General features: G+C 44.8%; 1 protein-coding gene across 1 annotated transcript in view; it reads left to right on the top strand.

Annotated features, from left to right (window-relative positions):
- The first annotated feature begins 7,371 nt into the window (after nt 1–7,371).
- Nucleotides 7,372–25,363, top strand: part of zhx2a (zinc fingers and homeoboxes 2a) — a 46,730-nt gene continuing 28,738 nt past the window's right edge. Inside the window, exon 1 of the mRNA XM_056285702.1 lies at nt 7,372–7,616. The gene's annotated coding sequence lies outside the window, so the exon portion shown is untranslated. The remainder of the gene's footprint in view (nt 7,617–25,363) is intronic.

Here is a 25,363-nt window from a genome sequence, read left to right as displayed (position 1 = left end):
TGACAGCACACTATTTCATTGGGAGAAAGATGACACAAATCAGGACCAGTGGTGGCTGAAGAAATTGGTGACATCTTGCAAGAATTTGGCATATTGGATAAAATAGTCGCTGTCACTGTTGACAATGCCACAAACATGGATGTGGCAATAAAAAGGCTACAATTCATAAAACTAGGCTGTTTTGCCCACACACTAAATCTTGCTGCACAGAGTGTCTACTTCTCTGGCATCAGTGGCAAAATGGACCGCCGAGATCAGGGATGTTGTCGTCTGGATGAAGCGGACATCCATGGCAAAGCCTGTGCTCTGGGAGAAGCAACAAGTTCTAAGTAAGCATCCCTCAGTTCACTTCATTTGAGCTTTTTACAGGACAGCTCATTTAAACTGAGCTATTATGTACATTTTATAGGAAAAAATACATTTGTTGGCCGCTCTGATGGCCGAGCGGAATAAACCGCCGTTCTTGCAATCCGCTCGTCATGTGGCTGGGAGGTTCGTATCCCAGTACTCGCCATAGCCGGTCACGACCAGAGTGTCCACGGGGTAAGGCATTCATTAGGCCACCCTTACCCGAGGGATAGTGGGTGTAGATCGGTGTCGTGTTCGGGGACTCGTCGTTCTCCAGCGACACCTCTGGCCCATCCGGGCGCCTGCAGCCAAGCAACCGAAAGCATTCTCCCTACGTCTCCTTCGCGGCCTGAAGGTAATGCAATCCATACGAGGCTTCAGCCTATAAAATAGCGAGAGCAGCCAACACGAGTTTGAAGGAAGCTGGTGTTACGACTATCTCCTTCCTGTGGAAACGTGAGCCAGGGGAGTTATTCGACAAGAGTTATTTGTTGCATAGTTATACATACATACATCTTACAAGCAACAAGAAACTCAAAATGTTATTATCCACAAATGGTTCAACCGTTACTGCTTTCCACTGTGTTGTTATCAGGTGGAATATATGAGAGATTAGAGCATTTTCTACTACTAATTATCTACAAATATGACTATGTTGTTTGGACACCAGTATTTTCCTTGGATGATGTGTCCTGGTGGTGGCAATGTCACCTTGGCAGACATCTCCAGTTTGATCTCCACTGAATCTGTTGCAGTTCAAACACTAGGGATTTTAACAACCAGTCCTTTTTTGAATCTTGAATATCTGGAGTAAACCAGTGACCGCTGCGAAAGGGCAGCTGACAATCAGGGAAAGACCAGATGACGGCCTGGAAAGACTGCTGACAGGAGGGAATAGACCCCAACGGGGCTGGTATGGGCTAGCGACTCATATTAGCAGGACCCAGCGCTAGTTAGCGTTCCTGGATCCACTCAGTATTGCTACGAAAACTTTAAGGAGAAGAATACCCCCAGAGTCTGCGAGAGCGGGGGCGCAAGAGGACTCACAGGTGGATCACACGGTAACGGAACAAGGAAAGGATTTGACAATGAGTCGGACAACCAGCACTGCAACCGATGGATCATCAGCACTGGCAGGACAAAAGCTGCACAGCTGCATCTGTGGCTGGTCAAAGGTTACATCAGTGAAGGGTCTTAAGATCCATCAAGGCAAAAAGAAGTGCCTTAGTGAGCTCGGTAAGGGGCCTTGCATTGACCAATACTTCTTAAGAAGTAGGCCAAATCAGTCGAGTGAAGCCCAGAGGCAGGAGAACACCCACAGTCCTCAGGGTATCACTACCCCAGACGAAGCTCAACTTTGCATAGACCCTCCAGTGGACTCCGGTCTGGAGCCCGGCCAGCCACAGCCAGCAGCAGAGAGGAAGATGGAAGGAAGAAAACCTCAAATCCTGTGGCCCAAGTCCAGCCAGAAGATTGAGTGGGAGACCATCAACTCTGACCTTGTCCTCTTACTAGAAGGTCAAAAGGGAACAGTTGAAAGAAAACTGGAGAACATGGGAGCCATCATTTACAGCTATGGTGTAGAGAGATTTGGGGTAAAGGAGAAGATACCCAGTAGGCAGAAAGACCCTTCAACCCAGCCCAAATCCAGGAGACAGCGGGAAATTGACAGGTTGGTGAAGGAGAGAAGACAACTGAGGAAGCAGTGGAGGAAGGCCACAGAGGAAGAGAGGGTTGGGCTTGACGCACTGCAGGCTGAAATAAAGCAGCATTTGACAAAGCTGCGAAGAGCAGAACACCTCAGATGACAGCATAAGAGGAAAGAACGGGCTAGGACTCATTTCTACAGCAACCCTTACAGCTTTGTCAAGAGCCCTTTTGACAGCAAGAAAAATGGGAGCCTTAGAGTCCCCATACGAGATCTGGAAGAGCACCTAAAGAAGACCTACTCTGATGTCCAGAGACATGAGCCAGTCACCATCTCGGATGACATGCCACCAATTCACCCACCTGACCACCATATGGACACAAGACCCCCCACATGGAGCGAGGTGGAGAGGACGGTAAAGCAGGCAAGATCGATGTCAGCTCCTGGGCCCAATGGTATTCAGTATAGACTCTATAAGAACACTCCTGGAGTCCTGAAATACCTCTGGAAGCTGATGAAAGTGGCATGGCAGAAAAGAGTCATATCCAGGGCATGGCGAAGAGCAGGAGGCATTCTGATCCCCAAGGAAAAGAACTCTTCCTGCATCAGCCAGTTTCGCCAGATCAGCCTTCTTAATGTAGAGGGAAATATATTTTTTAGTGTGATTGCCCAAAGGCTCTCCACATTCCTGCAAAGAAACAACTTTGTCGATACATCAGTGCAGAAAGCCGGGATCCATGGCTTCTCAGGATGTCTGGAGCATGCTAATATCATCTGGCACCAGATACAAGCTGCCAAGAAAGAACGGAGAGACCTGCACGTGGTTTTCTTAGACCTTGCCAACGCTTTTGGATCAGTTCCTCACAAGATCCTGTGGACGGCGTTTGATTTTTTCCATGTCCCCAAAAATATCACAGAGTTGGTGAAGACCTATTTTCAGGATCTCCAGTTCTGTGTCACAACACAGAACACCACCACCACTTGGCAACATCTGGAAATGGGCATTATGGCGGGCTGCACTATTTCCCCTCTGGCATTCACCATGGCAATGGAGCTCGTCATCCGTGCATCTCGATGGGTGGTGGGAGGCGAAAGGTCCAGGAATGGCTTGCGTCTTCCACCAATCCGGGCATACATGGATGACTTGACCACCATAGCAACAACAAAACCATGCACCAGGCGCCTGCTGCAGAAATTCCAGGAGAACATCAAGTGGGCACGAATGGAGTTTAAACCAAGTAAATCTCGCAGCATCTCCATTGTCAAAGGCCAACTAGCAGATGAACGGTTCTGCATTAGTGATCAACCAATCCCCACAGTCCGGGAGAAGCCCATCAAGAGCCTCGGACGGTGGTACAATGCAGACCTCAAAGACACCCAGCAACTGGAGCAACTTCGCCAGGATATAATCAGTGGCCTCAGGCAAATCAACAACACTGCACTGCCCGGGAAGTTGAAGCTTTGGTGCTTTCAGTTTGGGCTGCTACCCCGACTCATGTGGCCAATAACCATGTACGAAGTCTCACTATCTCATGCCAATCGCTTGGAGAGGCTAGTGAACTCGCAGGTGAGGAAGTGGCTTGGACTGCCAAGGTGCCTCAGCAGTGTTGGACTCTATGGCAATGGAGCCCTCGCACTGCCAATTTCCAGCCTGGTTGAGGAATTCAAATGTGCCAAAGGGAGGCTGGACATGTCGCTCACAGAATCCTGAGACCCAGTAATGAGAGGAGTTGCTCCAACCCTAGCAACAGGGAAGAAATGGACCCCGGCTGCAGCTGTACTGGAGGCGAAATCTGCCCTCCGCCACCAAGACGTAGTAGGCCATGTTCAACAAGGCAGAGGCGGCCTTGGCCTGGGAATAAAAACACCTACCTGGCAAAAGGCGACTACTACCGAACGGCGAACTATGGTGGTTGAGGAGGTTCGCCGACAGGAAGAAGCAGCCAGATGTGCTAAAGCCGTAGCACAAGCCAAACAGGGTCGCTGGATGAGGTGGGAGGGTGTTGAAAAGAGGAAACTCACATGGAGTGAGCTCTGGAGCATGGAATCAAACAGGCTGAGTTTCATCATCAAGGCCACATATGATGTCCTGCCCTCTCCCATAAATCTAAATCTCTGGTTTGGAGAGAATCCATCTTATTCCCTGTGTACAGCCCCAGCAACCCTCAAGCATATCTTGGTTGGCTGCAAGACCAGCCTTACCCAAGGCAGATACACCTGGCGACACAATCAGGTGCTCAGGTGCTTGGCAGCTGAACTCGATTGCAAGAGGGTTTCCATCAATGCCCAACCCTTCAACAACCAGGAAGGGCCCCGGCGGTTTCCAGCTTTCATTCGAGAGGGGGATAAACTGAAGGCCAACCCTTCACTTCCCAACTTAGGCTCGCTAAACTCAGCCAGGGATTGGGAAATGCGAGTGGACTTTGACCAGAAGCTCATCTTCCCAACAGAGATCGCAACAACCACCTTGCGACCAGACCTCGTCCTCTGGTCCAATTCTAACCAGCTCGCTTACATCATTGAGCTCACAGTCCCCCGGGAATGTGCAGTCGATGAAGCGTACGAGCGTAAGAAGCTGCGGTATGCCAACCTAGCAGCCGAAGCAGAGGACAGAGGCTGGAAGGTGAAGGTGCGCCCTGTGGAGGTGGGTTGTAGGGGCTTTGTTGCCAGCTCCACAGCAAAACTCCTGAGGGAACTAGGAGTCAGGGGGCAGGCCCACAGGAGAGTGATCAAAGAGCTAGCCAACACTGCTGAGAGGACTAGCCACTGGATCTGGCGCAAAAGGAGAGATGCCGTCTGGGCTGCCAGGGTGAACAGCTAACCACAGTTCACGCACCCAGGACCGATCAACCTGTGGTGGGCCTGCCTCAGCGGAGGGTGTCTTGTGATAAAAGGCCGAAACACCCTGTGATGCTGAGGTACACAACTGATGATGTGTCCTGGTGGTGGCAATGTCACCTTGGCAGACATCTCCAGTTTGATCTCCACTGAATCTGTTGCAGTGTAAACACTAGGGATTTTAACAACCAGTTCTTTTTTGAATCTTATGTATTTACATTGTTAATGTCCAGTTAATGCTTAAAAAAGATATTTTAGTTATCTAAACATTTGACCTCTTTTTTTTTTACCAAATTGGAATTGAAACTTGGAATCGTTATAAGAACCGGAATCGTTAAACAGAATCGGAACCGGAATCGATAAAATTCAAACAATACCCAACCCTAGAGAGGACACACCACCTTCCCAGGCTTTCAACTGTGGAGGCTTGAGACTCAAGTTCATAATGCAGCTTAGTGGATTGCCTGGACATGACGTCATTGCTGCCAGCGTGCACTATCACTGTGTGGACAGTGGGATAGATGTCAAGGACAGCTGGAGTTAGTTCTAAAAAAATCAGCTCTCCTGCCTGCTGAGAGACAGTATGTGATTGCAGCAGGAAGCTTTACGAATCTGATGATAGTCTCCAACAATTAAAACCTCAGGTCACTCAGTGGACCTTTTTATTCTGAGCACAGGATACCATATACAAGCCAACCTTTGACCAACTATGGCTATGAATAATGACTTTTTCAAGTTTGAAAACAATCCTATGTTCAGGACTTTGAGCTCGTTTTGTTCCTAAAGTCACTGCTGCTTGGTGGCATTAAATACAAATTTAGTTTCACTTTTTCTAAACTTAAGAAAATAATTGGTGCCAACCTGCCCTCCATTTAGGACTCATACACCTCCAGACTCAGGAAACGGGCAGGCAACATCACTGCAGACCTATCACACTGTTGACGTTGTCATCTCTGAGGGCAGGAATACCGGCTCAACTAGACTCATTTCACGACGGAAAATCAAATCAAAAATCAGATAATTTCTTTATTTCGCGCATGCTCTTTTATAGACCACAGGTCAACACAACAGCGCCCTCTAGTGGTGACATCAGTATAAGAGCACATACACATAACCTTGGCTTAGCCAATATTGTAACACCCCCACTTGCTCTATACTAAACATAGACTGTAGTTACAACACAATATGTCTGGTAGTTACATACAGTAGGTTACTTTACACTTTTTTTTCTTTTTGGCCTTATTATACTTTCTTCCTCAGGAAACTTAAACAAGCCAGTCTCCCTTCTCAGCTGCTGGTCAGCTTTTACAGAAGTACAATAGAAAGCATCCTCTGTCAATGTGTCACAGTGTGGTATGCCAGCTGCACAGCAGAGAACAGGGAGGACTTGGCCCGGGTGGTAAAGACAGCACAGAGGATTGTGGAAGCTGTGTTTCCGAACCTGGATGCTGTGTATGCTGGCCGCCTACAGAGGAAAGCCAGCAACATCAGCAAAGACGCAACACACCCAGGTCACAGTCTGTTCGTTCCCTTGCCATCGGGGAAAAGATACTGCGCCATCAAAACCCGGGCTAACAGGCTGAGGAACAGCTTCTTCGCCAGAGCTGTAGCCTGCATCGCCCCCCCCCCCCCCCCACACACACACACACATCTGCCTATAGCTGCTGAGGACTAACTGGTACTAAAGCTGCTGCAATATAGACAACTATGTGCAATAACCCAATTAACTATTTTGAACTTTAAAAACTGCTATCTTTTTACTGTCTTATCATCATTTTTGCTACCTCACTTATTTTTACTACCTCACTTATTTATACTAAATGTTGTTTGTCCTTGTTTTTATTTTGGTTTTTTTAATCATTTATCTTGTCTAGTGTTGCTGGTCTGAGAGTCACCATACGAAATTTCGGTGTGTGTACACGTGATAATAAAGTATCTTATCTTATCTTATCTTATCTTATCCTATCTTATCTTATCTTATCTTCAGATCGAACCCTACATAGCTGGGGGGGACGTGTATGGTTTTGTACGTGTGTGCATGTATTCAGGCGAGAGATGGAGAGGAGAAAGGGAGGTTGGGGTGTTAGGTCTCAGTTTTCACTTTGCAAAGGGCAGTTTCCACCTGAGAAGGCACTGCAGCAGCCCCAGTTCCTAAGCACACCGGAGAGATAGAGAGCGTGTGAAAGAAGTACAGGGAGGGTGGTGGTGGTGGGTGGTTTACAAGTGGGAGGGACTTTGCGTGGGGCAACAAACGCCCCCTCTCCCTCGGATAATGTAATATTCAATGACTTGGGGGGGGGGGAGAGAGAGAGAGAGAGAGAGAGAGAGAGAGAGAGAGAGAGAGAGAGAGAGAGAGAGAAAGAGAGAGAGAGAGAGCATATCAACACGGAGACGACATGACAGCCAGACACAATCCATTCATTTTCACATCAGGAAGCGTTGCTCTTGCAGCACGGACACCGGCCAGCCTCTTGAACAGGAAGTTGGTTTCTGTCCGGACCCCCCACCCCCCTATAACTTATAGCAGCACTAATAGCATGGACCGCCGACGGATGAACGCCGGCTCCCGGGTGCCGCATGCAAATACGTACGCTGACGTCGGCGGTCATGTGGCTTTTGGCGTAGATCCTCCTTGTGATCGCGATTTTTTTTTTCCTTGTCGACCGTTCCCCGGCTGGATGTTCAGTTGTGTTGGGCCGTAGTACGTGTGTTATTCGTCGGCGAACCCCTCATTTCGGATTTACGCCAGACACCTTCGCGTCGTGCCAAGGTCCGCGGGCAGGTAAGAATCGTTGAAACTATTCCTCCGGTATCTTTAATTTGAAAACGCCCCCCCCACCCGCCAAAAAAAAACAAGTCACCCAAGTTAAAAACTGCATGTGTTTCTCCCCCTCTCTCCCCTATAGCACACTTCCTCCGTGCCCGTGCGTCTTTCAAACATCCGCACGCCTCCGTATGTTTTAACTCGCCAGGCCGTGTGAACTTTGATTGGCCCTGTCGTTTCCACCTGCGTTACCCAAACAGTGTTTTCGTCCGCTGACTGAAACAAGTTGGTAATTGCTGCGTTCGCTTCGGGTAAGTTTGACTGAGGGGGGATACGGTGTCGAAACCATAACGGGGATTTAGAGACACGGAGAGAGGGAGAACATGGTGTCTACTTTTCCTCCCCCTGTGTCGACATAACCAGCAAAATATGGCCGTCCTTTGCCGACATGTTGTTACGTCGATGGCGAAGGAGGGCGCATTTCGGAGACTTGTGTCTGCCGGCCCCTCTGTCACATCCCGGTGTCTCGGAGCAGGGAGCCGGGGGAGTGGGGGGCTGCGAAAACGTCGGCATATTTACCCACCCTTTTTTGTTTTTGGGGGGCTTTGGGGTTTTTTTTGTGGATACGACTTCTCCAACGTGTTCATAGACTTTGATTTCTCTGCTGGCGCCGTGACTCTGTGATGTAGGCGTACCCCCGGTGACGCCTCCTCCTCCCCTCTCCGCGGCCGCTGCGCTGCAGACGGACGGACGGACGGACAGACAGACAGACAGACGGGCAGCGTTGTAGCACAAAAGCTGACCAGCTGACTGGTCGTTTCTTCCGTCACTGCAGCACAACTGCTGCAAAAGTCGGGGTGGATAGTTCGAATTCAGAAGCAGAACTTTTTTTTCTAAATTTTTGGATGGGGCTTGCACCCATTCTGTTGGGGTGTTTGCATTGTACATAGTGTGCAGATCCCCCAGTTTCACTACACCAAGGTTTGTTTGTTTTTTAAGGGGGCGGGTGGGGTTGTTTAAGGATATTTGTTTTTGCTTTTTGTTTTTACAGTCTTGATCTTATTTTAGATTGTTGCCATCATGCGTATTAGCTATGGTATCGTTTTGCTCACTGGATTCATCGTGGAGGTCTTTGATACGGGATCACCGCAATGCACAGCTTTATAATGCCGTCTTACGGGGCAACCGAACACAAGCGTCGGACATGCTTCAACAAGTCCAATGCAACTCACCTATCTAGGACCTAAACCGTGTATTTGGGAGAGAAAACGAAAGTGCATGTTTTTAAAGTTATCACCCGAAATGTTCATTGTTATCATTGGTCGTTCGCATTGCTGTGCTACTTCCTGGTTCATCTTGCAAGAATTTACTATTATAACTTACTATAGGTAGTGGTGTAACCGGTTATTTTCTTGCCCGGTGCGGGATTCGATACGGGGTGTACTGCACCACAAGGCGACATCACTAACCGCTTGGCTAAAGGGTCAGACCCGTTAGCTAGGGGCTAACATGTCTTATTAGTAGTTTACAGTCGTCACCCTCCCCGGAAGCGCGCCCTCGTGCTTTGTTATTCCCGCGCTCCGAAGAGACTTCTGAGGATCTGCACACTTCCGGATCCCACCGCTGCCACCAATGTAATCTGTTATTTTCTTGCCCGGTGCGGGATTCGATACGGGGTGTATTGCACCACAAGGCGACATCGCTAACCGCTTGGCTAAAGGGTCAGACCCGTTAGCTAGGGGCTAACGTGTCTTATTAGTAGTTTACAGTGGTAATAATCAACAAGCTACCCGGCTAGCGCGATGGAGAAGTCAGGTCATGGGAAATCAGCTACTCAGTCTAACAGGTTGTTGTTGTCGTTGAAAGGACAGGTTTGGGGCTCGTGTTCCATTGCCCCAAAAGACAACATTACATAGCTCTCTGTGGTAGTGGTCCCATGTCCAAAGTCTCCAAAATGACGCTCAAGGCAAAAACTACAGAAATAAGACCTAGGTTGTGTAACCGGTTATTTTTTTGCACGGTGCGGGATTCGATACGGGGTGTACTGCACCACAAGGCGACATCGCTAACCGCTTGGCTAAAGGGTCAGACCCGTTAGCTAGGGGCTAACGTGCCTTATTAGTAGTTTACAGTTGTAAAAAAAACCAAAAAAACGGGATTACCGTATTTTGGCAGTGTAAAAAAAAACTGCAGATACCACTTAGGGAAAAAACTCATACTCGTAGGTGAAGCCTCAACACTAAAACACATGCACTGACTAAAACCACAATCACAGATTGATGATGAAGCTGTGTGTGTGTGTTAGAGCGGGGGGGGGGTTATTGATAACTTACTCGGAGCGTTGCTTTATCACCTTTTGACCTGCCTGTCCGAACCTGTGATATTTTCTAGTAAGCTTACCCAAACCCGTGCATCACTGTTGTACAGTATTTTCAGTTGAGTCACAAGATTAAACAGTGCTATCTAGTGGCCTTATTTGAAATGCAGTGTATTCCGTCCATCCATCCATCCATTGTCTTAACCGTTTATCCTGCTCTCAGGGTCGCGGAGGGTCGCTTCGTCCCACAAAATTACATTGTATAAATCGCGTTGGAATATAAATCGAAGGGCCAGCCAGATGAGTAAAAAAAAACGGCGACTTGTAGTCCGGAAATTACGGTATCTTTAAACCCATGTAAGTTCTGTTCTACTTGTGATATCGGGCTATGCAAATACAAATTAAATCTTAGACTAATAGAAACATTGAAAACATGGAAAAATGCCCTGTGATGGATTGGCGGCCTGTCCATGGTGTCTCCTCGCCTACCGCCCAATGACTGCTGGGATAGGTTCCAGCATCCCTGCGACCCTGAGAGCAGGATAAGCGGTTTGGATGATGAATGAATGAAATAAAATTGACTTGACTATTTTAGCCAGGAGGCTGCATACATGAGTTGACCTCCTCAATTGGATTTTCGTTGGCCTTGTGAGCACCTGTGGACAAAAGCAAAAGTGTTTCGTAGAAAAACGATTTCACTTGGCATAAGCATTTCCTCTTTTCACCAAGATCTACATTCACCCTCTGAAAGCTCCTGAAATTGTTTTGAATTGAAGATGAGAGAAAGAGATGTGTTGGTTTTTTGGGAAAACGGGTGTTTGTGAAATAGGCTATATAGCAGTGAAGTTTCTCTGATTGTGGCTCTATGTATGCTGTCCGTGTGCAGAAAATCAAATTATCAGATTTAATGGAGAATCTGACCGGTAGATGAGTGTTTGGAATCATTATTTAGCAATATCTAATCTTCTCGCTGACGTCTGATTTGCTTATGTCGGTCATTTAGATGCATCAGAATCACATTGAGACTGATAAATAATCAGTTAGAAAAAATCCCCATAGCAACTTTACATTGTTTGAGCTGTTGATGCCTATCGACCAGCAGCATGATAATTTCAGAGCTTAGGTTCATCCTGAGACATTTGTTTTTATGTCTTCGGGCTGATGGAGACATCAGCCCGAAGCCACGCAGCTGTTAGCCTGTATTAACATTCTTATTTGCATTCTTACTTGTCAAATAAATGGCAACCATTTTGTATATACCATACTGTACTGTACATTGTAGCTATACTGGTACGCTCTGTCATATCCATCTACCTCAGGTATGTATGTAAGTAACCTGCTAACATCGATTTCAGCATCTCTGATATATTCTCTGCACCATTGCACCTTTATCACCTATTATTTCGCCTGTATAAGTCAATCCTTGTGTATATATTTGAAGATTGTGTTGTAGTGTTGTTATTCTATGTTAAGTATACTGAGAGAGCCATGAAACCAGAGTCAAATTCCATGTATGTGCAAGCCTACATGGCTAATAAATCTGATTCTGATTCAGATGCATGCAGCTACAATGATTATGATGACCATAACTGTGATGATGAAAAGGTTAAGGAAAACTTTCAGGATAATCTGGCATTGCTGGGAGTGGAGACACCCATTAGTGTTTTACCATAGCATGAGCCAAAGGACAATTCCAGTTAGTTTCATTTATTATTGTTAATAAGGTCAAGGGCATAATGGCTGTCGTTACCCATCAGATGTGGGTTTGGATGAAGGGCATCTTGTTAAGAATTGTCTACCAACAGATAATGAATTTGTAAAGCACTAGGTAACACCACTTTGTTGACTATGCATTAGTTAAGAGCTCCTGTTAACTAGTATACATTCACAGATTTCATTTGCAGTTACCAGATAATTTTGAGCTTTCTGCATTTGAAAACCTAATGAATAAATATCATGTTCTTTAGGTTACATTCCTTTGGTTTATTCTGACAGACCTTTCATTTTTGGACGACACATAAAATCTTGATCAAATATAGCCTGCAAAGAACAACTTTCAGCCTCATGATTTTTAAAGCATTTTGGGCAGCTAAACCTAACCTTCACTGTCCTGAATACCCAAGGCTATAAACGGTTATTAGACAGCATAAAATAGTTTACAATGTGATACATTCTCAGTTATTTTTGTGAGGATTAAAATTTGTCTCGTGTTTTTACTTCACATGATCAGTGCTCCTGTTATGCCAGGTCATATTAAATAATTTGGAAGAAAGTATGTAGCTTTTGATCAGTGTTTGATACAAGCATACCTGCTACTGGAAATGGAAATTGGATTTTCTTGCAGTATTCTGTGTGTATGGCTGTTTAGCTTACTGTGTAGTCAAGGTTAATTTAGGACATCAAGAGGGAAAGTGGGGACACGTACAACCCAAACTGAGATGAATGAGGCCAGTAACTATTGCAGCACTTCACAACTACAAGCTCTGATTAAATTAACAATTCAAATTCATTACATGAAATTCATCTACATAATTAATAGAGATGCACCGAAATGAAAATTCTTGGCCGAAACGGAAAACCAAAAATGAGGAAACCAAGGCCGAAAACCGAAACACTGAAAGACATGATTATGTCAATTATTAGAACCATTGCATTTATGGCTATGACTGTGTACTAACCTCACTAAAATCAAGGCATTGCAATTCAAAGAATAAATCAATTACAAAAGTATTAAAATATTTATTTAGCACTGACATTACAACAATGCACAATATAAATTAAAATTCAAAACAAAATGTTTAACTTGATCCCACTCATGTATACATTAAATAATAATGTACAGGCCTATAACTGACTGGCCTGCTGAAAGATTGTAAAATTAAATATGTTCTCTCATAAAAACACAATAGTGCATTTAAGTCAAGTGCCTTTTAAAATTTTCTCTGTAGGACTACTACAACAAAGTGCATTCAGAACAAGTGCAACTGCTGAAAGATAGAGCAATATTTTCTCTGTAGGCCTACAACATAACAGTGTATCAAAACAAAGATTGCCATAGCCTGTAGGCATTTAATAACAAGAATTGTGGATGTGCAAAGTGGAAAACAAATATTTTAACAATAGACTCACGCCCATTCTACTTCTTGAGGTAAAGTGGCAGGTTTTTCTTGATGAAGAGTAGCTTCTCTGCTTTATCACAGTGAAGTCTGTTCCTCTTCTCATCGAGAACATGAGCTGCAGCACTGAACAGTCTCTCGCTGTCAGTGCTTGTGCACGGAGCAGACAAGTACTTGCGTGCCATCTTTGCCAGGTCAGGAAAGCGGCCATGGTTATTTCTCCAGTAGGCAAGAGGGTTATCACTTCTGGAGATGGGGACTTCAGACAGATAACCATCCAACTGTTGAGCGGTTGAGCTTGTTGTCTGCCTGATATTTGAGAAAGATAAAGGGCCAGTGCATAAACATTTTTATCAAATAAAATAAAAACTGTCTAGCAGAAAAATAAAATCATCTGATAGTCACATATAGTAAGTCAGAACAGAATAGCCTACCTATTATTTGGGGCACTCTCTTGCAGGAGCTCATTGAACCTATCAGACAAGGAAGGTGCATGCTCCTCATCTGGTGCAGAGACGAGCCCTTTTTTCTGCGCTCTGCTCTCCTCCCGCGCTGTGCGCTGGTCCGTCTCCAAGCGGGTTGTCCGCATCCATCGCGGCCTGGATCATTTCACGTGCGCGCTGCTTTAATCCCACATCCAAGTAATGATCCTTATAATGCGGATCAAGTACAGTCGCGATGAAGTGCAGAGGATCCGAATAGATCTCAGTGAAACGTGTGTTGACAGACTCTTAAGAGTGTGCTTCTCCTTGTTTTCACTCCGTGGTCCGTCTCAACCTCTTTGCTTAGAAGACGCTTTAGTGCCGCAATTAACGGAATAACGTCTGCTACAGATACATCAGCGGAGCTGATCTCTTTAGTTAACTGCTCAAAGGGGGCAAGAAGAGAGAGAATGTTCTCTATTAAGACCCACTGGTGTGAAGTGAATGTCGCGGGGAGCTCGTGATCTGCGCTGTATGCAGCCAAGACTCGCTTTTGCGCAGAGGCTTTCCAGCATGTAAAAAGTGCTGTTCCAGCGTGTACTCGCGTCTTGTTGAAACCGTTTTATTGCTGTTCCAAACTGATCTTGCATAGACTGTAAGCGGGAATAGGCCAGCTGATAATGTTTAAAGTGGCCAACAATTCTTCTGCCTATAGCCAATAGGTCTTTTACGCTGCGCTGAGACAACACTCCCTCATTCACAGCCAGATGTAGTGTGTGGGCCATGCACCGTATTCCTTTCAGCTGGCTGTCTTCTATCGCTTTTGCCATATTTCTTGCATTGTCACTGACTATGGCATGCACTTTAGATCGGTCGATATGCCAGGTGTCGAACATATTGGCGAATGCAGCAGAAATGGCTGCTGCTGTATGTGACCCGCTAAACGCTTGTGAATAGAGCAGAATCTTTTGCAGCTTGAAATCTGTATCGATCTACAGTGCGGTTAGACTGAGCATGCTGGTGAGGCTGACGTCTGAGCTCCATATGTCGGTCGTGAAACTGATAGCTGTAATATCTGATGCTATAAGCTCATGGACATGAGTTGCAACAACATTAAACAGCTCAGGTAACCTAACATGTCTGAGAAATGCCGTCTGCTTGGCATGGCATAACGGGGCTCAATGTGATCAATCAGCCTACGAAATCCCACATCTTCTATGACAGAGAACGGCTGATCGTCTGAGGCAATAAACTCCATAATGTTTTGTGTTATGCCCTTTGCCTTAGCTTAGGAAAATCACTGGAAAACTTTCTTGCCTTTTCAAATAAGTCCGCTACAGACGGAGTGGGCGTGCTCGGATTGACCTTTCTTTTCTGCGCCGCATTCTTCTCATATTCAGAATGGCAATCGGGATGTTTGGATTTCAGAGGATAAATTAAACCCGACGTGGAGAAACTCTTTGCAGACACACCCCCTCTTGAAATTTCAGCATTGCATGTTTTGCAAATCGCTGTCCGTGGGTCTTTCTCCGAGATATTGAAATACGTCCACGCCGCAGACATGTTGGCTCTTATCCAGATGACCGTGTGCTGGCGGCGCTTTTTGCTTACGTCATCACAATTGTGTTTCGGCCGTGTTGTTTCGGTGATTTAGGTCTTTCGGCCGAAAACCGAAAATGCACTTTTGGGCCATTTTCGGTGGCCGAAAATTTTCGGTGGCCGAATTTTCGGTGCATCCCTAATAATTAACCAGAGAATTTGGGGAGGGGGGCTGAAAGCGCGAACAAGGTCTGCCTGCCATCTCTCAGGTAGGCCGAATCAGTATTTGTATCTCAGAAAGCCAGAGCACATGGGTAATAAATGTGAAAATGGCAATTTACAAACACTTAAGTTGCCGTCTATACTGTTGCCATCACTACTGGATTGATACAAGGTTAAATTGGTGTTTAAATATTAGTGTTAGATCATTATTCTTGTCGTTTTTATTCTTGTTCAAGAGCTCGGAGAAATGTGCAGATGTCGCTGTCCTGTCATACTCTGTTAGGGGCTGTTATGACGTTGCTAATACATGACGGCACCAGAGAAGAACCGTTAGGCAGGGAGATATTTTACACATATCTAATTTTAGTTTGGTTCTATTTACGTTAAAGAACTTTGCAAATGTTTTGAGGAGTGTTGTTTTACTCTCTTTTCTTTCCTTGCGTCATTTATTACCAGTCTTGTCTGCCCCACATACTGTGACCTCTTGTAATGTCATAGCTAAATCTATTTGACTGAAATGTTTCTTTGCCCAAGAAAAGAAACAGGATTTTGTATTGAACTGTAATATATTAATTTTTAGGATGGTGGTTTGGCGGTCGGGTATGCCTTTTCATTAGCTATCTTTTTACCCATCCATCCGTTATCCAAACCACTTATCCTGCACAGGATCTTTTGCCCTTTCATCAAAAAATGACAGCGGGCATCCGAGTGGCGTAGCGGTCTATTCCGTTGCCTACCAACACGGGGATCGCCGGTTCGAATCCTCGTGTTACCTCCGGCTTGGTCGGCCGTCCCTACAGACACAATTGGCCGTGTCTGCGGGTGGGAAGCAGGATGTGGGTATGCGTCCTGGTCGCTGCACTAGCGCCTCCTCTGGTCGGTCGGGGCACCTGTTCAGGGGGGAGGAGGAACTGGGGGGAATAGCGTGATCCTCCCACACATTACGTTCCCCTGGCGAAACTCCTCACTGTCAGGTGAAAAAAAGCAGCTGGCGACTCCACATATATTGGCGGAGGCATGTGGTAGTCTGCAGCTCTCCCTGAATCGGCAGAGGGGGTGGGGCAGTGACCGGGACAGCTTGGAAGAGTGAGGTAATTGGGTGGATACAATTGGGGAGGAAAAGGGGGGGGGGATAAAAAAAAAAGACAGCTTAGTAATTGTTTTTTTCCTCCATGTTGACTCCTCTTGTCAGTTTGCGATAAATTGTCAGTTATTCCAATGAATAACACTTTGTTCAGACTGAATATCAAAAAATGTGATTAAATCATTGCATTCAGCAATTAAATCCTAGGTAGGTTAGGTTTCTCATGCACGAGTTTGATGCGTTAAGAAAACCTGTGCTAAATCAAAACAAAAGGTTTAATTTCTAGTAGAAATCGTGATGTCACATCCAGTGGTATAGATTTGAAACTTTTTCTTGTATTGCAACCTAAAAACTGATGTATATCATTATCCACCGGGGTATAATTGTCTGTATTATTTTTGTTGTTGTTTTTATTATAATTATTACAATTAATCATACCATGCAATTTGAAATGGGCAAAGCCGTTTTCATCCAGTTATCTTTGTCTTTTCTGTTTATTCCTGTCTGATTGTCGCCAGCCTTCCTTTTTGACCAACAGATGTTGCAGTTGTCAGTTATGCTAGCAAGAACTATTCACCGTGTGGTGGTGAGTGGTGAGAACCTTTTTCATTGCTTTTGACATTCTGATATAGACCTATATGTAAATCAGAATAGCTCTAGCCAAATATGAAAGTTGTCTTCTAAAAAAAATCAGGTGATGTCAAAATTCTTGCACTGTTGAATACATCAAATCTTCAGCTGACTTGCTCTGCGTTAGTGGTAAATAATAGCATCACATGCATTACTTTTGCCGGGATGAGACTACACGAATTTAGCCTGGTTTTGACATGATTTTGTTGTCGCTGACAAATTTCCAGCGTCAGGCCCGATAATAGATGTCAAGAATGACGAACGGACGTCTAAAACCCGTGTAGTGTGACATAATTGAAGAACAGCCATGTGGTGTCTGGGACGCCTCACGACACCCTGACAAAAAGCCTAGCATGTCAGAATATTTTGTATTTTCCTGCCTAGTCTGACAACTCCTACTATGTGTTCTTGACATTGACCCAGTAGGATGACAGAGTGCTCTCTGGTGCACGTATGTCAACATGGCAAAGAGAAAGTGATGCTGCTGTTGCTGCTGTCAGGTCGAACAATGAAACCAAGGAAATGTTCGTTGAGCAGTGGCAACAACACCCCTGCAGGCCTTTTTGACACTTCCTCAAGGGAGGACCGTGACAGTCAAAAAAGATGGGATAAATGTTGGCAAGAAACAGTGGAGGCACTTCAGTAACCCGGTGAGTAGCTAGTTAACCTATGCTAGGTTATCATTCCCTAGTAGTATTAGCCGCAACAACCTCCGTGATCATTTTTTTTCACCTTTCTTTTTCTTTTCGCAATGCACGACCGCCAACATCATACATAGTGGTTCTGTAGCCATGATTGACAATGTCCTGACGCTCCTTGCCAATGACCCATTAACTCATCCAAGATTGTGAAAGACAGCATCTATGATCGGTCAGGGTCATACTTGTAGTGTTGCCAGTCTTCCGACCAAAACATGGCCAGAATTTATGGCACTATGATTTCCTAATCTGACATGGTGACCATCATGAAAGGCAAAATGATCATGTAGTCTGATCTCGGCATAATAGAAACTAAGATTTTGGCTCTGAAATCCATAAATGTTTACTTGCGATTTTCATGCACGGATCTAGCCCTCTATATCTGTAGCTAGCAGACCTAGCCCAATGTTTGCCAACCCTGCACCTGCCAAATCAAATGATACCGAAGGAGCAGGAGCTAGGTAAAGAGTGGGGTGCTGGCTAGTTTTTTTTTTTTATTCTTATTTATTTTAGATGATGTACTACATTGTAACCTGAAAGGCCATGTCCCTTCAGTTTAGTGTACCTAAGCTACATTGTATAAGTATTTTGACTTAAGTCACATTATCTTGCAGCACGGACCTTTTTGTACTTAATTATGTTAAGGACCAATAATTTAAGTTAAATGATTTGGCAATAGTGACAGCAAGACAATGTGACACTCCCCCCTAAATGAGCTCATTCAGCAGGCTGCTCTACTTACATGACATGGATGTTTATTAGGTCCCCAAAGATGCAATCTGTGAATAAAACATTTATGATTATTTATCATTTAAAATTACATGGTAAAATATTAGCAATAATAAGATTTATCCACAAAAATGGAAATAAAATGGACTCGACAGCTGTAACAACTGTAATGGCAGTATGTTGTCGTCATGTCCATGTTCATTAGGAGGTGAACACAGCAAGAAAAGGTCATATGCCACTTCAGTCTTTCCAAACATTAGACTGCAACGATTCCCTAGGTATATTATGTCCATATCCAACTAATGTCTGTGGCATGAATCATCCTAGCTTGGAGGACACAGGACGGTGTCATCACAGTCTGTTGTGTCTAGCTTGGCTATGCGATTATGTCTCAGACTTATGCACATTGCTCTGTTCTGTTCAGGTCGTCATCTGCTGCTGCCTCCTAAACCTGTTGTCAGGTGACTAAAGCAAACATAGAAATGAGGTCATCCCCTTTTGGTGGGACTTAGAGGGGGGAGAAAGTGATGGCGGGAGAGAGACTATGGGAGCGGCAGAGCAAGAGTGAGACGGTACCACAGGGAGAGGGAGAACAACAGTGAGAATATGGGAAAGACCGAATGTCATCTTGTGCAGCAGAGGCTGAGCAAGAGAGTGGCAGAGCGAGTGTGATACAGAGAGGAAGAGAGAAAATCAAAGGGTGCATGTTAGAGAGTGATATGAATGAGAGAGAAAAGTGAAGCTGATGGGTGTTGAGAGAGGATCAAGGAGTCACAGAGAAAAATGTGTAACTATGAAAGTGAATGAAGGACATGGGAGAATATCTCATTTTGTGAGGAGACAGCCCAAGAATGAGAAGAAAGTGTAAGAAGCGCGTGTCTGTGTGGGTTTGTGGATGACGGGGAATGTTAGGGAGCCTCACAATATCTCATTTATTACTGACCTGTCCAATTGTGCATCTGCAGTCAAATGATCCCCAAACGGTGCATTGCTATGGATTTTTGGCAACATCACTGCTGCTCTGGATTGATTTTCCGAGGTGTGCTTCCAAGGTGTGCTATGGCTTGTATTGAAGCGTGCATGTTTATGAGTAAGCAATACCCAATATAGGCTGTTTGCGTGTGTGTGTGAGAGAGTTTTGCACATAAACATTTGCAGGTGTGTGAATAATGCCGTATGTATGTAAATCTTGTGAGTATACATGTGTGTGTACTAGGGCATAAAATCAATGCATCCACCTGCTGAAAGTGTAAATTTCGGGTCCTGCTGTTTAGTCTCACATTTCAATCAGCCTCAAACTACTTGGTAGCTGAAAAAACAAAATCTCTGGTGAAACTCTATTCACTTGCCAACTGACTTTACCTTGTACATTATAAATGCCTGGGAATCATATTACACTATTCAAGCCTCTGTTAGCATGTGTGCACAGCAGCTGGTCGTCTTTCCATCCCACCGAGTCCTCTATATCCCAGGTTCGGGAAAAAGGGGTGGGAGGTAGAGAGCTTACTTAAGGCCCCTCTGTACCACATCATCCAGTCACAGAGCAAAGATAATCCCATTCCTCCAACTCTGGATGAATTCTGAGTACCCACGGGCTGTCCACAATTCACAACCACTGCAGGAAAGGCAGAGATTGATAAGTAGGAAAGCCGGGGGCTCAGGGTAATGTACACCCCGCCACCACCCACACACAAATAATTAAGCACAAAAGTCAACCCAGGTCTTGTTATTCTTGTGGGGACACATGGAATCAATAAGAAGGTAAATGGGCCTCTATTTATTGTTTAACAAGTACATACCAGTACATACTGTCATTAAGCTTCCAGCAGTAACTTTCATTGACTGAGTTAATAGTAACATAGTCTATTTAAAAATGGTTCAATCAGTGTAAAGTAGCCACCCCCTGAGAGACACACACACACACAAAATGTCTGCATCTTGCAAAATGACCCTTGCGCTGCTCATTGGTGCCCCACAAAAAGCATAAAGTCCCAGGTTTGCTCTTTGCGTTTGAGTAATGTAATTGCTATCTATTGTAGAACATGTCTCATGAACTTGAGACCAAAACGGTCGATTCTTTTGAGATATCACTAAGCTGGTTTGGGCATGCTAGTATCATGAAATAAATGTAAGAAACCAGATGGAGAATATTTTGATGGAAGTAAAGCAGAAAAAAAGGGATGATGATGATGATGTATTTCGTTAACCTGGAGGAGAGACAAAGTTTGGCTGCATTACATTTGTTCTCTCAAACACTGTCCACAGATGTAACAACTGACCCCTGCATGGTAGCTCTTCTAGAGGCGCACGACATGCGCGCGCACGACATGCGCGCGCACACACACACACTTTCTGCTGGCTATCTTGTTACCATAGTAACACAGCCTCCAGCTGAGTTGGTAACGTTAGGATATTTTTATTGCTTACTGTGTGTGTGTGCGCGCGTATGTGCATACATACATTAGTAGACCTATTTGTGATTTAATTATTTGTAGTAAACTAGGACATGACAGAGAGCAAATTGGCAGTATTCACTTACATTTATTTATTTATTTATAGAGGCCGCTATGTCCATTACATCATCAGCATATGGTATAAGGTCAAGACAGCAATGACCTATCAAATTTCCAGGAACTTTTATTCTAAGTTTACTGATTTGTGTGTGTGTGTGTGAGAACACAAACCAGCTTTCACCACTGATTTGTGGTTGGAGCGGTTTTGTTTTCCTGCGAAACCCCTCCACGGTCCCTACACATGATGTCAGACTAAGGAAAATACTGTAGTCTAAATAGTTAATCTGGTACCGAGGATATGAAATGATGTTATGTAATCTTTATTTTACTGTTTTATGATTTTTGGTCATAAGTCCTATACATTTCTTATAGACACCCCTGGTGCCTTTTTAGTCCTTTGTCAACTGATGGGGTGCAATAATTATCCTGGTTATTTTTCCACTTTATTATTTTGTCTTGATCTCAATTTTGCATCGGCACCACTGGCATGTTGCTATGCAGACAATATCAAGTACTCTTGCAGATTGCAGCACTGTGCTTCGCTCTAGCAGAGCCATTTGATGAGATTTAAATGAATTCTGTGACGGTCCCAAATTCGACTTCCACCCTCCCTTTCACAAACCCCCGATGGGACACGCTGTATTAGCGGTGGTACCTCTCCTCCCTCACACAAGCACAAAATCATCCTTTGGATCACTGCAGTGGCTTATAACAGCATAGTCAATGTTACTTTATCATTGTTTGTATGCTACACAGAGGCTTGTTGTCTTTGTTTAAGGCTTATGTTTATTTTTGGGCTGTTGATGTTTCTGCTGTTGCTGCAGCCGGCTGGTGATGATGTTACCGCCGCTTCCCACTATGCCGCTGTTGATCTTCATGTGCAGTTTTAGATGTTCTTGATGGTGCCGCTGTTGCCTCTTTTTTATCCCCCCCCCCCCTTTTCCCCAATTGTACCTGGCCAGTCACCCCACTCTCTGAGCTGTCCCGGTTGCTGTTCCACCCCCTCTGCCGATCCGGGGAGGGCTGCAGACTACCACATGTCTCCGCCGATACATGTGGCATCGCCAGCTGCTTCTTTTCACCTGATAGTGAGGAGTTTCACCAGGGGGACGTAGCGCGTGGGAGGATCGCGCTATTCCCCACAGTTCCCCCTCCTCCCCGAACAGGCGCCCCGACCGACCAGAGGAGACACTAGTGCAGTGACCAGAACACACGTTGCCAATGATTAAGTGATTTTTTTTTTGGTGATGCTCTGCAGGTAGAGGTGGGCAATATGAACCGAATCATATCACAGTGTGATAAATCATGATTTGTAACACTATTTCTGGTGCTTTGCAAAGGCTGACTTACAAGTTGCCCCATACGACCGTTGTAGGTGGTACTGCCCTTGCAAGATAAAACGTGATTGTGGCTCTTGACTCTTATGGGTGTCTGCTTCTCTTTTTTGTGTATGAAGCGCTCCTCTCAAAAGTCCGCCTAATCTAGCAGTGACTGCAGTAGTGACTTTGGCTGTGCTCATTCACTTAAATGAGTTGTTCCACCACTGAGTTTGAGGTTCCACCACTAAGTTTGAGGTTACAGCACATTTCTTTAGGACGGTGGTTTTTTAAGTGTGAGGCCCGCCTCCCCTAAGGGGTGCCAAGGAGTTTCAGGAGAGGCGCGGGAAGAAAAAGCAGGGAAAAAAAAGAAAATGTCTGAGCTGAACCCAGAAGGAAGCACAGAAACTGTGATGATGTATATTTAAAGTTAGGATTTTCTGATTAAAAGCACGCACCAGTCAAGCCTGCAGGTGGAGGGGGACCAACGCTTGTTCCTGTCATCATTACAACCCCATTACAACCCCGCATCCACCGTCTGTGTGCAGCCAGGACGCAGCCCCCCCGCTCCCATTAAGGTAGAGAACGGCAATGTAGGCTATCCGTGGTAGGGTTAACAAGAGTGAACAATGTGTATTTTTCCCAGAGCGCATCTTGAACTTTACTTGACAGGTCAGGTTAAGCCCTTACGCATGGTGTCAGGAAGCAGCATTGTGCAACAATGGGTTGTGTACATTTTCATGTTCTGTTTTGTTAAAAGGTGACAGGTGAGTGTTGAGTTCTCTTTTTTGTTTTAACTTTAGAAACATGCGCAAATAGCCATTGACCTATATACTAATTCTTAACCACTTTTATTTGATTTTTGTTAAAATGTGGGAGATTGTATTAGGACCGAGTTTTCGAAATAAACATTTTCAAACCCTTTAAGGTTGCAACCCTTTATTTTAAAACAGAGTGGATGATGATGATGATGATTTATTATTATTCCATCCATTTATTATCCAAACCGCTTATCCTGCTCTCAGGGTCGCAGGGATGCTGGAGCCTATCCCAGCAGTCATTGGGCGGCAGGCGGGGCGACACCCTGGACAGGCCACTAGGCCATCACAGGGCCTACACACACATTCACACCTAGGGACAATTTAGTACAGCCAGTAGGTTGTTTGCATATGACGTCACGAACCACAGATGGAGGCCAGGAAGTGATTTTCTACATAGGAAGAACTATCACAAACTTTCAAAATGCCTGTGTTTGGCGTCATTAACTGAGAACCCATAAGGAGGTTTTATTGAGTACCAAAAGTTGTTGTTCATGAGGGGGAAAAAATGCAAGAAATTGACCGAAAACACCGGAAAAAATGGCTTGCGAACCGTCATCTGTGGTTGGGAGGAGCGGAGTCGGATAACGCGCGCGTGTGCAGTGACCACTTCGTCAAAAAAATCAATCTTCATAACATAAGGATCATGTCCAACATGTCTTACTTTCTGTTTATTCGTTTCTCTCATAATATCGTCTAAACTAGCACAGTTCGGGCTAAAGTAGCTCCATCTCATCCATTCTGCTTTTCACCTCCTGCCCTTCATCTGAATCTTGCATGTCATCAGAAACATGTGACCGCAAACAAGCTATTCACCTGACCTACATGTCTTTGGACTGTGGGAGGAAAGGAGCACCCGGAGGAAGCCCACACCGTTTGGTGTTATAAGATGAGTTAAAAACGTATGCACTGAATATGTATATTACTTGGCTTGAATCCATGCTGATCAGGATGACTTACAGACACCTTAATAAGGGACCAATCTGGGATCATTTTTGGAATCGTATTGCATTGTTTGATGATTCTGAAATATGATTCCTGTCTTTGTTTGCCTTGGTAGTTTCCTTTTCTTTTGGATTATGGCTAGCACTGTATCCTCTCGTACGGATCTCTTATTTTATAGTCATTTTATTTCTATTAGTGGTGTCATCAGTGCAATGTCTCATTTCATATGAGACATTGCACAGCTGTCATCCAACTGTGTGGCAACGTTGACCCTCCCAAAAGCCGAAGGTTTCAGGCAATTGTCCATATGCATCTTCGATGCTTCATGGTTTTTCACCTCAGAGATTATGCATGTCGGTGAAACCTGTAGTTGTCCAAGCAACCAGGTGGCTCTATAACAATATAATAGATATAGAAATCTACTTTTTTGGAGAAACTCACAAAAGCTGAAATTCTAAATAATTTGCACTTGATGTTGCCTGTTCATAGATCAGAGTATGCAGGTCCCAGAGGAAGTTGTGGCTATTCAGAAGGTTAATGTTTTGACATAGAGGTGACTAGATCCGCCCCACCCTGTAGCTGAATTTAATTCCATTAAATAACGGGTAACATGCTCAATTTCTCATGTGTATAGCAAACCAAATTTCATGAAAATCGCTTCAGAATTAAGCGAGTTACAGAGGATTTTGTTGTGAAGTCTGCATCGCTCAATACACACTTACTAGTAGATCGTGACCGCCCAATATGGCGACCACACAGACACATTAGTGGCGACATACAACAGTGGCCAATGAGGTATGGCTGGCTGCCCCGGTTGCATATGACAAAAACACGTTAGTGCAAGCCCACCCAGAACCCAGAGATTGCATTGTAGTGCCTGCAATTTTAAAAAAAATTGCCTTAACATGAAAGTCTATCAGAGCGATCTGGGCAATTTTCAACCAGACTGGAATCCCCTGAAAGGGGCAGTACTCCATGGAACACGAGTTGACGCTGATTGGACTATGATAGTTAACGAAGGACAAACTGTCTAGAACAGTCACAGGCTAGTGTAACACCGTGGAAGAATGTGATAGAAAAATTCCCTCTCCCTTTCCCCTTTGGTGGTGCATCACCCAACCGCCCTATAAGGAACAAACTGCCCGGGGTCAATAGACAAGTAGGAGGTACGACAGGTGAGTTACAATATGGTATTCTCTCCACATTGCTCATCTCTGCGTAACTGCCCATCTAGCTCCCATTACTGCACCTTAACAGTTTCTTTTGAGGGTGTATCAGCAGCGAGTGCAGATAAGAGTCATAATAAGATATGAAAAGTAGCCCATTTCTGGCCCATTTCCAAAAGTCAGTAAGATGTGAAATCTTATCGTGACTTTTTGTTATGGGCTGTAGACCACAACAGCAGAATGACTGACA

Source organism: Lampris incognitus, chromosome 9 (genome assembly GCF_029633865.1).
Source record: "Lampris incognitus isolate fLamInc1 chromosome 9, fLamInc1.hap2, whole genome shotgun sequence".
NCBI classification, from domain to species: Eukaryota; Metazoa; Chordata; class Actinopteri; order Lampriformes; family Lampridae; genus Lampris; species Lampris incognitus.
The sequence above is the reverse complement of the archived record's forward strand: the minus strand, read 5'-3'. Positions and strand labels throughout refer to the sequence as shown.